Below are 11,257 nucleotides of genomic sequence, written 5' to 3' on the forward strand. Positions count from 1 at the left end.
TTCACTTTTGAAGTTAAGGGTAAGATGAGGCTAATTCCAAAATTTTATGCAAATCGGTTCACAGTAAAAAAATTCGGAGGTAAGACCGTATTTTTCGCTTCAATGACTGCACTAATATAGTATTGAGACTAAGTGTGCAAGATAAGAACACGTTTAAAATAAAATAACACCTTTATTATCAAAACTTTTCTAAAAAAGAATGTTGAAAAAATTTTCTCTTCATGGCTAACAAGAAAAAAATTCAAAATACTTTGTATTAAAACTTTTCTTCCACTTTATTTTGTTAGATTGTGTAAAATTAAATTAAACAAACTGTATTTTATCAAAAAATATTCAAAGCTTGCAATCAGTTCCATCATTGTGAACCTACATTATCCATGTCTTGCTTGTGTATAGAAACAAAGCAACTACCTGATGGATGCAGAAGTTCATGCTGACTGAGCCATGGACCATACTGACATCTCAGGACAATCTTCTTCCTTTGTGTGTTCAGGCATTAGACCATCACATCTCCACACTTTGCAATGAAACTTGTAAGTCTAGAGTGTGTAACCTATAAACTGTGTTTATATGAGGTGTGACACAAAAATCACAAACTGATAAGCAGCACAATGCCAGATTTATTAATAAATAATTACTTTATAATATGATATCACTGAGTACAAAATTAAATCATTTTTACTTTTTAGTATAGTAATTACATTTGTACAGTCAATAATTACTATATTTACATCACACTTGTTCATTATTTACAGATCTTGTAGAGCTGGGAGGGTTACCTCTGTTGATGTCCATTTATCAACAATACAAAAACAACAGCAGTGTTTGCAAAATGATCTGCAGAATTTTGGCAAGAATCTGTTCACATCAAGAATTTCTCCCTCAGGTTTTTTCATCCGGTAAAGTATTCTAGATAGCAGACTTTAGCAATTATCCTAGAAAAAAATATTTTGGAAACATTTCTTTACATTGTTTAATGTTAACTGTTGTTAATTTTTGTTTGGTATCAATTTCAAAAAGTTCAACTACTATAGTTTTTTTTTAATAGTTTTTATGCTCTCACTTTGAGGTTTTTAACAGGGCAAGATTAAGGGAAGTTTGGTAGTTTGAGAGCAGTTCTAATGGTCTGCCTAAACAGAACTAAATTTTGTATGTATGCGTTAAAGGAATATGTTTAATAAACCTTAGGTGTATGATGTTTATCTGGAATAAACAAGGTTAGTACCTTAAGTCCGGCCTATACACTTCTAATAACTTGCCAGAATCTCTTAAGTATTGTCCTGCCTGTCTCTGAAATTCAAGGGTAAGTACCATGAGGTGGTTAAATCATCAAAGAACATTTTCATCTCCTATTAAGGTGAGTGTAAGAGGGGTGCCAAATATTCTTTCAACTTCTTTAAAAGAGGAGCATGTTCGTTGCTCCTAAGGATTTGTTTATTGAATACAATGCTAATTATCATTATAAAAATATTTATTACAATAGAAAGAAATGCTAGTAAATGGAAACACTGCTATAAAGGACACTACAAATCATTGGGATAGGTGAATGTTAACACTATGGTGGGAATAACTGAAAGGATCATAATAATAGTTCTCCACTGTAATAGTTCTCTCGGATATTAGGACTGGGATTTAACGTGGGCTTAAAGGGCTAAAGCCCAGTACGGCAGTTTATAGGAGCATCAAATTTCGGGGAAGAAAATTTAGAAATAGATAAACTAAAAACATTTCAAAATATAATGATAAAATGTATTAAAACAAACATTTTAAAATATAACTGAATATAGGTCTGAAAAAGTAAGATGTTTTAGCATCGTTTTAGAATTAAAATAGGTTCTTTTTGTAGCTCAATAATTCTTCTGCTGCCTACTGTACAATATAGTACAGTATACTACAACGTGACACTGATGAAAAATTAATCAACTTGACACTTGATTATAGTGCAGGTTTGATAAAAAATGTCATAGAGAAAGTCTGACATTCAATGTGCGGTCATCAGTTCAATATTTCTATAATCTCTTTCATACTGTGATCACCATACTGATTTCAGAATTCTGGAACTTGACTGATTGACCTGTTGTCTGCCACCCATTGCCGCTGCTGTGCAGTCTATATTCTACAATGATCACACTTGTCCAAAAAAACCTCTTTGATCATATTTTGTAGCAACAAAATGTTTTACTCTAAATAATTAACATGTTTTCTTTTTGAGGATTACAATAGCTTATTGGCCTGAGTGTTAATGAAGTTTATCAATTAAGGAGTTGGAAAAATTTCATTTCTGTCTATCTGTTTTGCATGATATCTCGAAAACAAACTGATCTATAACTTGAAATTTTGCATTTGTAAGCTACTTCATTTCTATGTAGGGAAACACTGAATTTGAGGATAGTGCATGTCACTCCATGGGAATATAACTAAATGTTTAGAAAATATGTTTACAATGGCCCTTATGGGTAACCATGATGGCAATGAAAAATAAATAAATAAAAATGCCTTTATTAATCCAGCGCTTCTCAGTACAATACTGCTTTTCAGAATTACTGTCGTCTAAAAACTAAAATAAATATAAAAAATGACACAAACTTATCTAGGCCTAAGAGTAAATACAAGAAGTAAGATAACAAATAAATATACAACATCAATGCCTATACTAAAGATTTTTTTAAACTTTTCTTGAAAACTAGGGCATGATATCAGTATAAATAAATTTATAAACAAGCTAAGTAAAACTGTAAGCTTATGAATATTTTAACATGTAACATTAACACATGTAGCTTATACATACAGTAAAAAGACAGATTGTAAAGCACATTGTTAGACTTTCACTTGCTTCAATTGTGAACTGGAGCAGGAAGTTAGATGCTATTTAGACTCATATTGTTTACAACGAATTGTACATCTCTAGGATGGATAGGAGTCCTGGCTATGTGGCTGGAGAGTGAGGATCAACCACCTTAGTCTGCTGGCCGGTCAGAGCCTGGCTAATCTGGACAGGGATGACATGACCCAGGCACATTATGGCAGACATGTGGTCCCACTTTATCCTACGTATCGAGCTCACCAGCCTCTTGTAGATGTTGTGTTCGTACACGGACTCCTGGGTAGCGTGCTCAGTACTTGGCGGCAGCGAGACTCCACTCACTCGGCCATCTTAGGTCAGGTTTTTATATTTTATATTATAATAACCAAAATTACAACAATTTTCATTTCTGTTCTTTGTATGGGTTTTGTCTGATACATACCTTTGAATCTTCTTATGCAATATAATTATTATTTTCTGAGCATTAACGAAAACCTATAATCAGAGGGTCTGAAGAAATTCCAGCTCTGTCTGTATGTCTATTTGTATGATATCTCAGAAAATGAACTGACCTATAGAATTGAAATTGTGCAATGAAGCTCCATTTCTATGTTAGCAACACTTAAATTCAATTCAATTCAATAATATCTTTATTCACACATTCATCAAGAATGGTTACAGAGTCAACACATGCAGTAAAAATTGATGTCATCAAGAAGTAGGTAAACTAGTTTAAAACTATTATAAATGCAAAGAGAAAATATCTTTAAAATTGGCTATTAACTAACATTTCTGTAAAATAAAATATATATATGAGGAGAAAATATATGGAATGCATATACATACACATACATGTCTTAAATAATAGCATTAACAGAATTAAAAAACTTATTCAAACTATAAATTGTAGAGTTTATCAACAGGCTGTGCAGTCTTTTCTTTCAGAGTTTTAGAGTCACATGTTTTGAAGTTTTCTGGAAGCATGTTAAAGAGTCTTGCACCGCTATAGGAAGGCTTCTTGGTGTAAAGGGTTGTTCTATGCGCTGGAAGGGATATATCATTTGCCCGTCTTGTTGTGTAGCTGTTGACGTCACCAACCCTTGGTAATCTTTCTCTTGAGGCGTGGGTGATATACCCTCGATGATGTATATGGACACTACTGTGAGTATCTCAAAAGATTTAAGCCTCTCTACAAGATTCTTGTGGCTGTAGTCCTGCCATGATCCGCATAACCCGCTTCTGTAATACCAGGACACGATGAAGGTTGCCGGCAGATGAACTTCCCCACAGAGTTATTCCATATCGGACATGTGATTCGAACAGAGCGTGATATGCGGCTCTCAAAGCGATAGAGGTACCAATGGATTTAATCCTCTTCATTGCAAAGATTGCAGAGCTAAGCCTTGAACACAGTTGGTCGGTGTGATTGCTCCAGGAGAGGCCTTGATCCAGAGTTAGGGCCTAAGTGTTTTGTGTTGTCAACTCTCTGAAGATCTGGGGGCTCAGTCAAGCATTCTTTTAATCGTCCAGAAGCGAGATATTTTGTCTTTGCAGCTTTAAAAACTAGGTCGTTATTTGAGCAATATTGTTGTGACATACTGACTGATATGAAGGTACGAATGTCCAGGTCTTCAATGGCATTGCCACTCGTTACAAGAACGGTGTCATCAGCAAACATGACTGGGTAGCTTATATTACCCAAATACTTAGGTAGGTCTGCAGTAAAAAGAACAAACAGAACCGGGCCCAACACTGAACCCTGGGGAACACTTCTTGTAACAGCCAAGGGCCCAGATCTTGCAGTCCTCTCTGTTCCATCCAGGTTTTGTTTTATTTCAACGACCTGTTCTCTTCCCGTTAAGTAACTCTCAAACCACTTGACTGTAGTCCCTCCAAAACCAAGAGATTTAATTTTTGTTGATAATTAAACTATGGCCCAAACAGTCAAACGCCTTACTTAAATCAAGGAAAACACTTGTAACTGTGTTCCCTTCCTCCAAGTTGTCAATGATGTGTTCTATTAAATCGGTTAAAAGCACTTGTGGTTGATCTTCCAGGGATAAACCCATGTTGTCTATCAGGCAGGAGATTGTTGAGTTTAAGGTGGTTTTGAATTCAGGTTAAAATTATTTTTTCTATGATTTTTGAAATAGTTGGGATTAGGGATATCGGCCTGAAATTTTGTAGCTCCTTTTTGCTTTCCCTGCTTATGAAGGGGATAAACTTTAGATATTTTGAGTTTGCTAGGAAAAATCCCCTGAGACAAAGACTTGTTGATTATATCTGTAATGGGTAAAAATACTTCACCAATGCAAAACTTTAGCAGCTTAGAGCTCACGTCATCGATACCTGAAGAAGATGTTGACTTCAGTGACATTATAGTGTTAAAAACTTCACTGAAGGAAGTGAGTCTCCATTCCATAAGTGAAGTTCCAAGAAAAGAAGTATCACTCATAACAATGGCTCTTGATTGATTGTTTTGCAGTAGAGTTTGCTCGGCTATATTGGAAAAAAAGATATTAAAGTGTTCACACAATTTGTCTGGGTCTTCTTCTACCTTTCCTCCAACATCAATCTGCCATCTTGCCCCTGCACTGTCTTTTCTTGAAATTCTCTCACTATTGATGACAGTCCAGATGGCTTTAGATTTATTACTTGAACTCAGCAATAAGGCTTTCATTTTCTTCCCATCTTAGAGTTTTTAGTTTTAGATCATACATTTTTTTCTTGTTAAACGCATCCACTTTGTCTTGCTCACTTCCAGTTTTTTTATATTTGTCAAGCGCCAGGATGAACTCTTTTCTAAGGCTGTTAGCTTCTGGGTTTTGTAGGGCTAGAATTTTTCCTCTATTTTTTTTCGGTATGCAAATTTTACTTGGACATGTGATGTCAAGGGCTATTGTCAGGGTATCAATAAAGTTCATGTAAGCCTCGTCTGCTGTAGCTGCCTGATAGACTCTGTCCCATGATTGAAGTGACAGGATGGTCCTTGAAGTGCTGGAGGTTGTCAGGATTAAATTGTCTGTGAGTAGTTCTAAAAAGCTTTCATTTTTCTTTATTGGGGCGTCAACGTAGCAAAGCTGTCCCATATGATCTGAAAGGCCCGTATTTTCCACTATGACTTTTACTCTGTCAGTGTTAAGATTGGTGCAGACAATGTCAATGGAAGTAGCAGAGGTATTAGTGAGTCTTGTAGGAGGCAACGGTATTCTGGTTACATCGAAGGTGGCGAGTGCTTCCCATAATGCTACATTTTCTCTTGATGGAAGCAAGCAATTTACATTGATATCACCAACAATACAAATTCCACTGTTGTCACAAGGAAGTAAGCTGAGGGTATCAGTTTAACAGGGCCAAGGCATTGTCAAGAGGAGCACTGGGTGGTCGATATATTCCCAAGAATGTATAATCATGATTTTCCTGTTGAATGTTATCCTGATTGAAGACATTTCACATACGAGTTCTTCTGAATGGTCAGCAATATTAACACTCTCCACCTCATTAGCCATGTCAGTGTGCTTGTAGATGGCAACAACCACCTTTCCTGTGACTCTCTCTGCAAAATGCAGTTACCAAGACAGTAGTCCACCAAGCATACATTTTTCAAAGTTGATTCACTTAGTCCATGTTCTGTGAGGACAACTAAATCGGGCTTGTGGATGTGTACAAAGTGAATAAATGAATAAATGAATTTTATTTCTCATATTGCAATTCACAAAAGTATAACAATAAAAAAGTCGAGAAATCTGAACTGATCACTTTGTCCAGTAGTGTGATCAGTTGTACAAAGGGAAATATACATTCTTTTTACATAATAGTTATTTCAGTCTAGCATTCAATAAACACTTAGTAATTCGCCAAACTGTGACATCTGAAAGCTATACACAAGAATACATAATTAATCAATTAACTTTGTTTTGTCCATAAAGCGTGTATGACATGGTCAACAATATAATTATACATTAACAACAACTAAAACAGCAATAGGCCCACATATCTCCATCTCTATCCAAAATAATTTTGCTTATACCAGCACGTTGTTCAGGTATTCCACATTATGTTGAACAAAAAGCCAAGCAATCGTTTCTTTACAAAAATGTTTTATAATTGTTTAATATTCCTTATTTGGAGTGGAAGTTGATTGAAGTATTTGGGGCCCCGATATTGAAAAGAGTTACGAAAGATAACTCTATTAACTTTGGGTAGTTTAAAGAATTTATTTCCAAAACTTCTTGTGTTATGCAGATAATTAGGCATTGTGTTCTCTCTATTTCCACTTCTAATAAAAAACAATCTGAGAACTTTAAAAACAAAAAGATGTTGTATTGGTAAGATGTTCAACTGCTGGTATAAAGGAAATGAACTTGTTCTTTTTGGTTGTTTTTAAAATTATTCTCAAGAAATAATTTTGAGTAATTCTTAATTTATCCATTAACGACTTAAACGTTCCTCCCCAGCAAGGCAAAGCGTTACTGCAGTCTTGAATTGATCAGTGCAAAATAAAGTGTTCTCAAAAGTGATTTATTACAAAAATTTCTTAAAAAATAGAATTTTCTAATTTGTGATCTTAATTTTCTATGTAAGTCCATATACATGTGGTTCGAAAGAGAATTTTTCATCCAGTATTATTCCTAAGTATTTAATAGTTTTTACTTTTTCTAACGGCTGACAGGTACATAATTGAGTATTACAGGTTGAGGAATGGAAAACCAACGGAAAGGGTATGTCGAAGCCAGCGAAATCAAAATTTATAAAACTTTGTCTTGCTAACATTTACTTGCATTCTGTTTATAGAGCACCATTTTTTAAAGTAGTAAAAGATCATGATTTATGGAATTTCCTATTATAATTAAATTTTTATGTGAGTAAAAGAGCGCAATATCGTCAGCAAAAGCGTTAATATCTCCTTGAAAGTTTAAATTTAATAAATCGTTAATGAAAATTAGAAAAAGGGTTGCTGAGGTCATTGAATCCTTGAGGTACCCCTGTTTGAACAGTGAGTGGTTCACTAAAGGTGTTATTAATTTTAACTCGTTGTTTTCGTCCTGTAATAAAGCTCTTGAACCAGCTTAAAGCTACTCCTCTTATCCCGACAGATTCTAATTTATTTAAAAGGATCTCATGATTAACCATGTCGAAAGCTTTTTTTAAAAGTCAATGAATAGACCTGTTGTTTTAAGTTTAGAATTTAAGCTAGCAAAAATATGATCTGTTACTGTAATTAACGCACTCTCCGTTGATTTGCCTTTAATAAAACCGAATTGTTTAGTACTAAAGAAGTTAGATTTATTTAGGAAGCTGTCCCAGCCTTATCATCATTATTTTCTCGAATAATTTAGAAAAAACTGAAAGAAGACTTATAGGTCTCAGGTTGTCCCAATTTATATAAATTTTGGTTTTTTTAATATAGGTACTACTGAGACTTAGTTTAAGACTTTCGGGAAAGACACCTTTACTGAAACTATTATTTATTATATACACTAAAACAGGAGCTATGTCATCCACTATATGTTTTAATAAAATTACATTAAAATTGTCAAAACCTGTGGGATATTCTTATTTTTTAAATTGCGAACAACCGCTTTGACTTCGTCCACGGAGGTAGGAGCAATAAAAAAGGAATTGTTCTGAAAGGGAAGAGGAGTTAGTGTTTCGGTAGTGATTGTACTGGGCTTATCAGAGTGTAACCGAGATAAGATGTTTGTTTGATTTCTTCTGCGATAGTACTGGGGTCAGTTATCCAAGTCCCATTATCTAACTCAATCCGGTCCGACACCATTGTTTTTAGAACTACCTGTTACATTATTAATGATTTTCCACTGTTGAGAAATGTCACCTTTACAACTTTCTAACTTTTTTGCATAAAAATGTGTTTTTTGAATTATCAATTTCTTGTTTTAGGTTATTAGAAAATCTATTAAAGTAACTTTTAAATGTTGTATCATATGGTCCTCCTCTTACAAATTGTGTAAAGCTTTTTTCGTTTGGCTATTCTTTTAAGAATATTCCTAGTAATCCATGGGCTTATTAACTTAGCTTTCTTTAGTTTACAATCAATTACAGCTATTCTATTTACTACTATTAACAATACTACTCAACACTTCTTGGAATTTATTGTAAACAACAATTAACATCTTCTTCATAAAAAAATCTCACACCAATCAGTATTTTGTAACTTATTTTTGATCATATCTAAATCAGGCACGAAACTGTCAATACTGGGATTACAATTTGTTAAATTGACTGACGTGCTACACTTGTTATTAAACTTTAGTCCTAGAACACAATGGTCCGTTATTCCTAAATCAAACACATCACTGGAAAAGAGATCAATATATCTACTTCTAACAAATATGTGATCAATAAGTGTTTTTGAGTTTGTTTGTTATTCTGGTTGGAGTATTTACTAAAGACAAAAACCCATTATTGTTCATTATACTATTGTAGCTCTGAGTTATTTCATTTGTTTCCAATAGGTTAATATTTATATCCCCAACATAAATAATGTTATTTTTCATTTCCGATACAAGTTGAGTCAGTTCCAATAGAAATGAATTTTCAGATATAAATTGTAGCCTGTATAAGCATATTAGTTTAAAGTAGGTTTTGTTTATATTAATGTCCAAGGATAAGTGTATCAGCTGTTGTCATATTGAAAGGGGAATTTAGCTGTTTACAATCTATTGAATCAATGTACAAAACATATAACACCACCTGCTCTATAAGTATCGTTGCACTTGGCAAATGATGTGTAACCTGGAATATTATAAAAATCTGTCCCTCATGACTACTAACCCATATTTCACTAAGTATAATAAAATGAAATTTATGTTCCATAACACCTATTTCTGCCACTAAACTATCAAAGTTTTTTCTCAGACTTCTTATGTTTGTATATATCAGTCTATAGTTGTTTATATTATTTCCAGGTTCAAAAAATGTATACAGATCGGATTGACAATTATTTGAAACTATGTACCATCATGTACTTATAAAGTTTATCTAAAATAAATGCGTAACGTGGAATTTATAATATATATATATATATATATATACATTTAACAATAATAAACTATACAACAAACTCAACAAAAAATAAGAACAAACAACAAAGAAGTATGTAAACAATAAATTGATCAATAGATAGTATAAATAATAACACAACTCACATTTTACTTTAGCTTGTCAAGTTCCTCATAGTTGTCAATTCTGCGGTAACGTTCGCCCTGACACTTCCTGACAAAAAACTTTCCGTCTCTGCACCCACGCGTAATCGTAACCCACTTCTTTACACTTCTGTTTCAGTTTGGACAGAAATACCTTATTTTCTGGGGACATATGTTCGTTGATGTAGACGTTCTGAGCGGGAAGAGCGGCATGAATCTGTTTTGCTGTCATCACCTTCCTTTCCTTGAATTTGTTGAGTAAAGTGTCACGAGCTGTCCTCCTTGAGAATTGTAACTATGAGGGGCTGCGGGCGGTCTTTCTTGAAAGATGGAACTCGGTGGGCAGTTGAGATGTCGTTTTCCTGTTATCTGTACACCAAGGGCAGCTCCGATGTCCTTAACTAGGCTGAAGACGTTTTCATTCGGAGTTTCAGGGATCCCACTTATCTCAAGGTTGTTTTTTCTTGAGTAATGTTCTAGCTGACGAACTCTATCCTTCAGAGAAGTTACCTCAGTGTCGAGGGCGGCATTCCTATTACGCATATATTCGTTCTCTTTCTTCAGAGCTGCTAAATCGACCTTAATTTCTTTCATTAGGTTTGTCGATTCATCCATCTTATTTGAGACGAACTGCATAGATTCGGATAGGCTTTTTAACTCATTTCTAGTTGATTTCAGCTCGGCAACTTCTGATTTCAGTTCTTTTATTACTTTAAAGAGTTCTTGTATGTACTCACGGCCCTACCCTCCGAACTAATAGCTGTTTCACCTCTGCAACTCTTGCATTTCCAATCCCTAAAAGATCGGGTTTTCGCTCCATCAACATCCTCTTGGAACGCACCGATAATGGAAGAGGTTTTCGCAACTTCCGGAGCACTTAATCTTCTGTTCATTTTCGTCATTCCCGTAGGATAATCCACAGATGCCACAGTGAGACGACATAGTTAAATCAACTTAAGTTCATATGAAATTCAATAAACACTGTATAGCGAAATCACTGCGTAGCACGTCGCGTCAAGTAGTAACGTGTACGTCTTATCGTGATTTAGTCTATCGATTTTATTGCACAGCCAATCTATGTTCTGATGGAAGATTTGAATCTTGTCTTTAAATTTGAATTCAAGAAGATTCTGCATCGAGTTTTGCTTCTTTGAGTTGGGTCTAAAAAAGTCTGGGTTTCTGAAGAGTTTGAATTTTGGAGTGGTGATTTAATTGTTAGTACAGGTTGACGGCATAATTTTGGATCCACCGTGACATTCAGTTTTTTTGACAGGGTTTGGCTGGCTCC

General features: G+C 34.5%; 1 long non-coding RNA gene across 1 annotated transcript; it reads left to right on the top strand.

Annotated features, from left to right (window-relative positions):
- Nucleotides 1-428: 428 nt before the first annotated feature.
- Nucleotides 429-2,954, top strand: LOC124374558. Its single transcript, XR_006923573.1, has 3 exons — nucleotides 429-533; nucleotides 756-899; nucleotides 2,909-2,954. It is a non-coding gene; the product is annotated as an uncharacterized LOC124374558 (long non-coding RNA).
- The last annotated feature ends 8,303 nt before the right edge of the window (nucleotides 2,955-11,257 follow it).

The sequence above is a fragment of the Homalodisca vitripennis genome, unplaced genomic scaffold (genome assembly GCF_021130785.1).
Source record: "Homalodisca vitripennis isolate AUS2020 unplaced genomic scaffold, UT_GWSS_2.1 ScUCBcl_9010;HRSCAF=17360, whole genome shotgun sequence".
In the NCBI taxonomy this organism is placed as follows: domain Eukaryota; kingdom Metazoa; phylum Arthropoda; class Insecta; order Hemiptera; family Cicadellidae; genus Homalodisca; species Homalodisca vitripennis.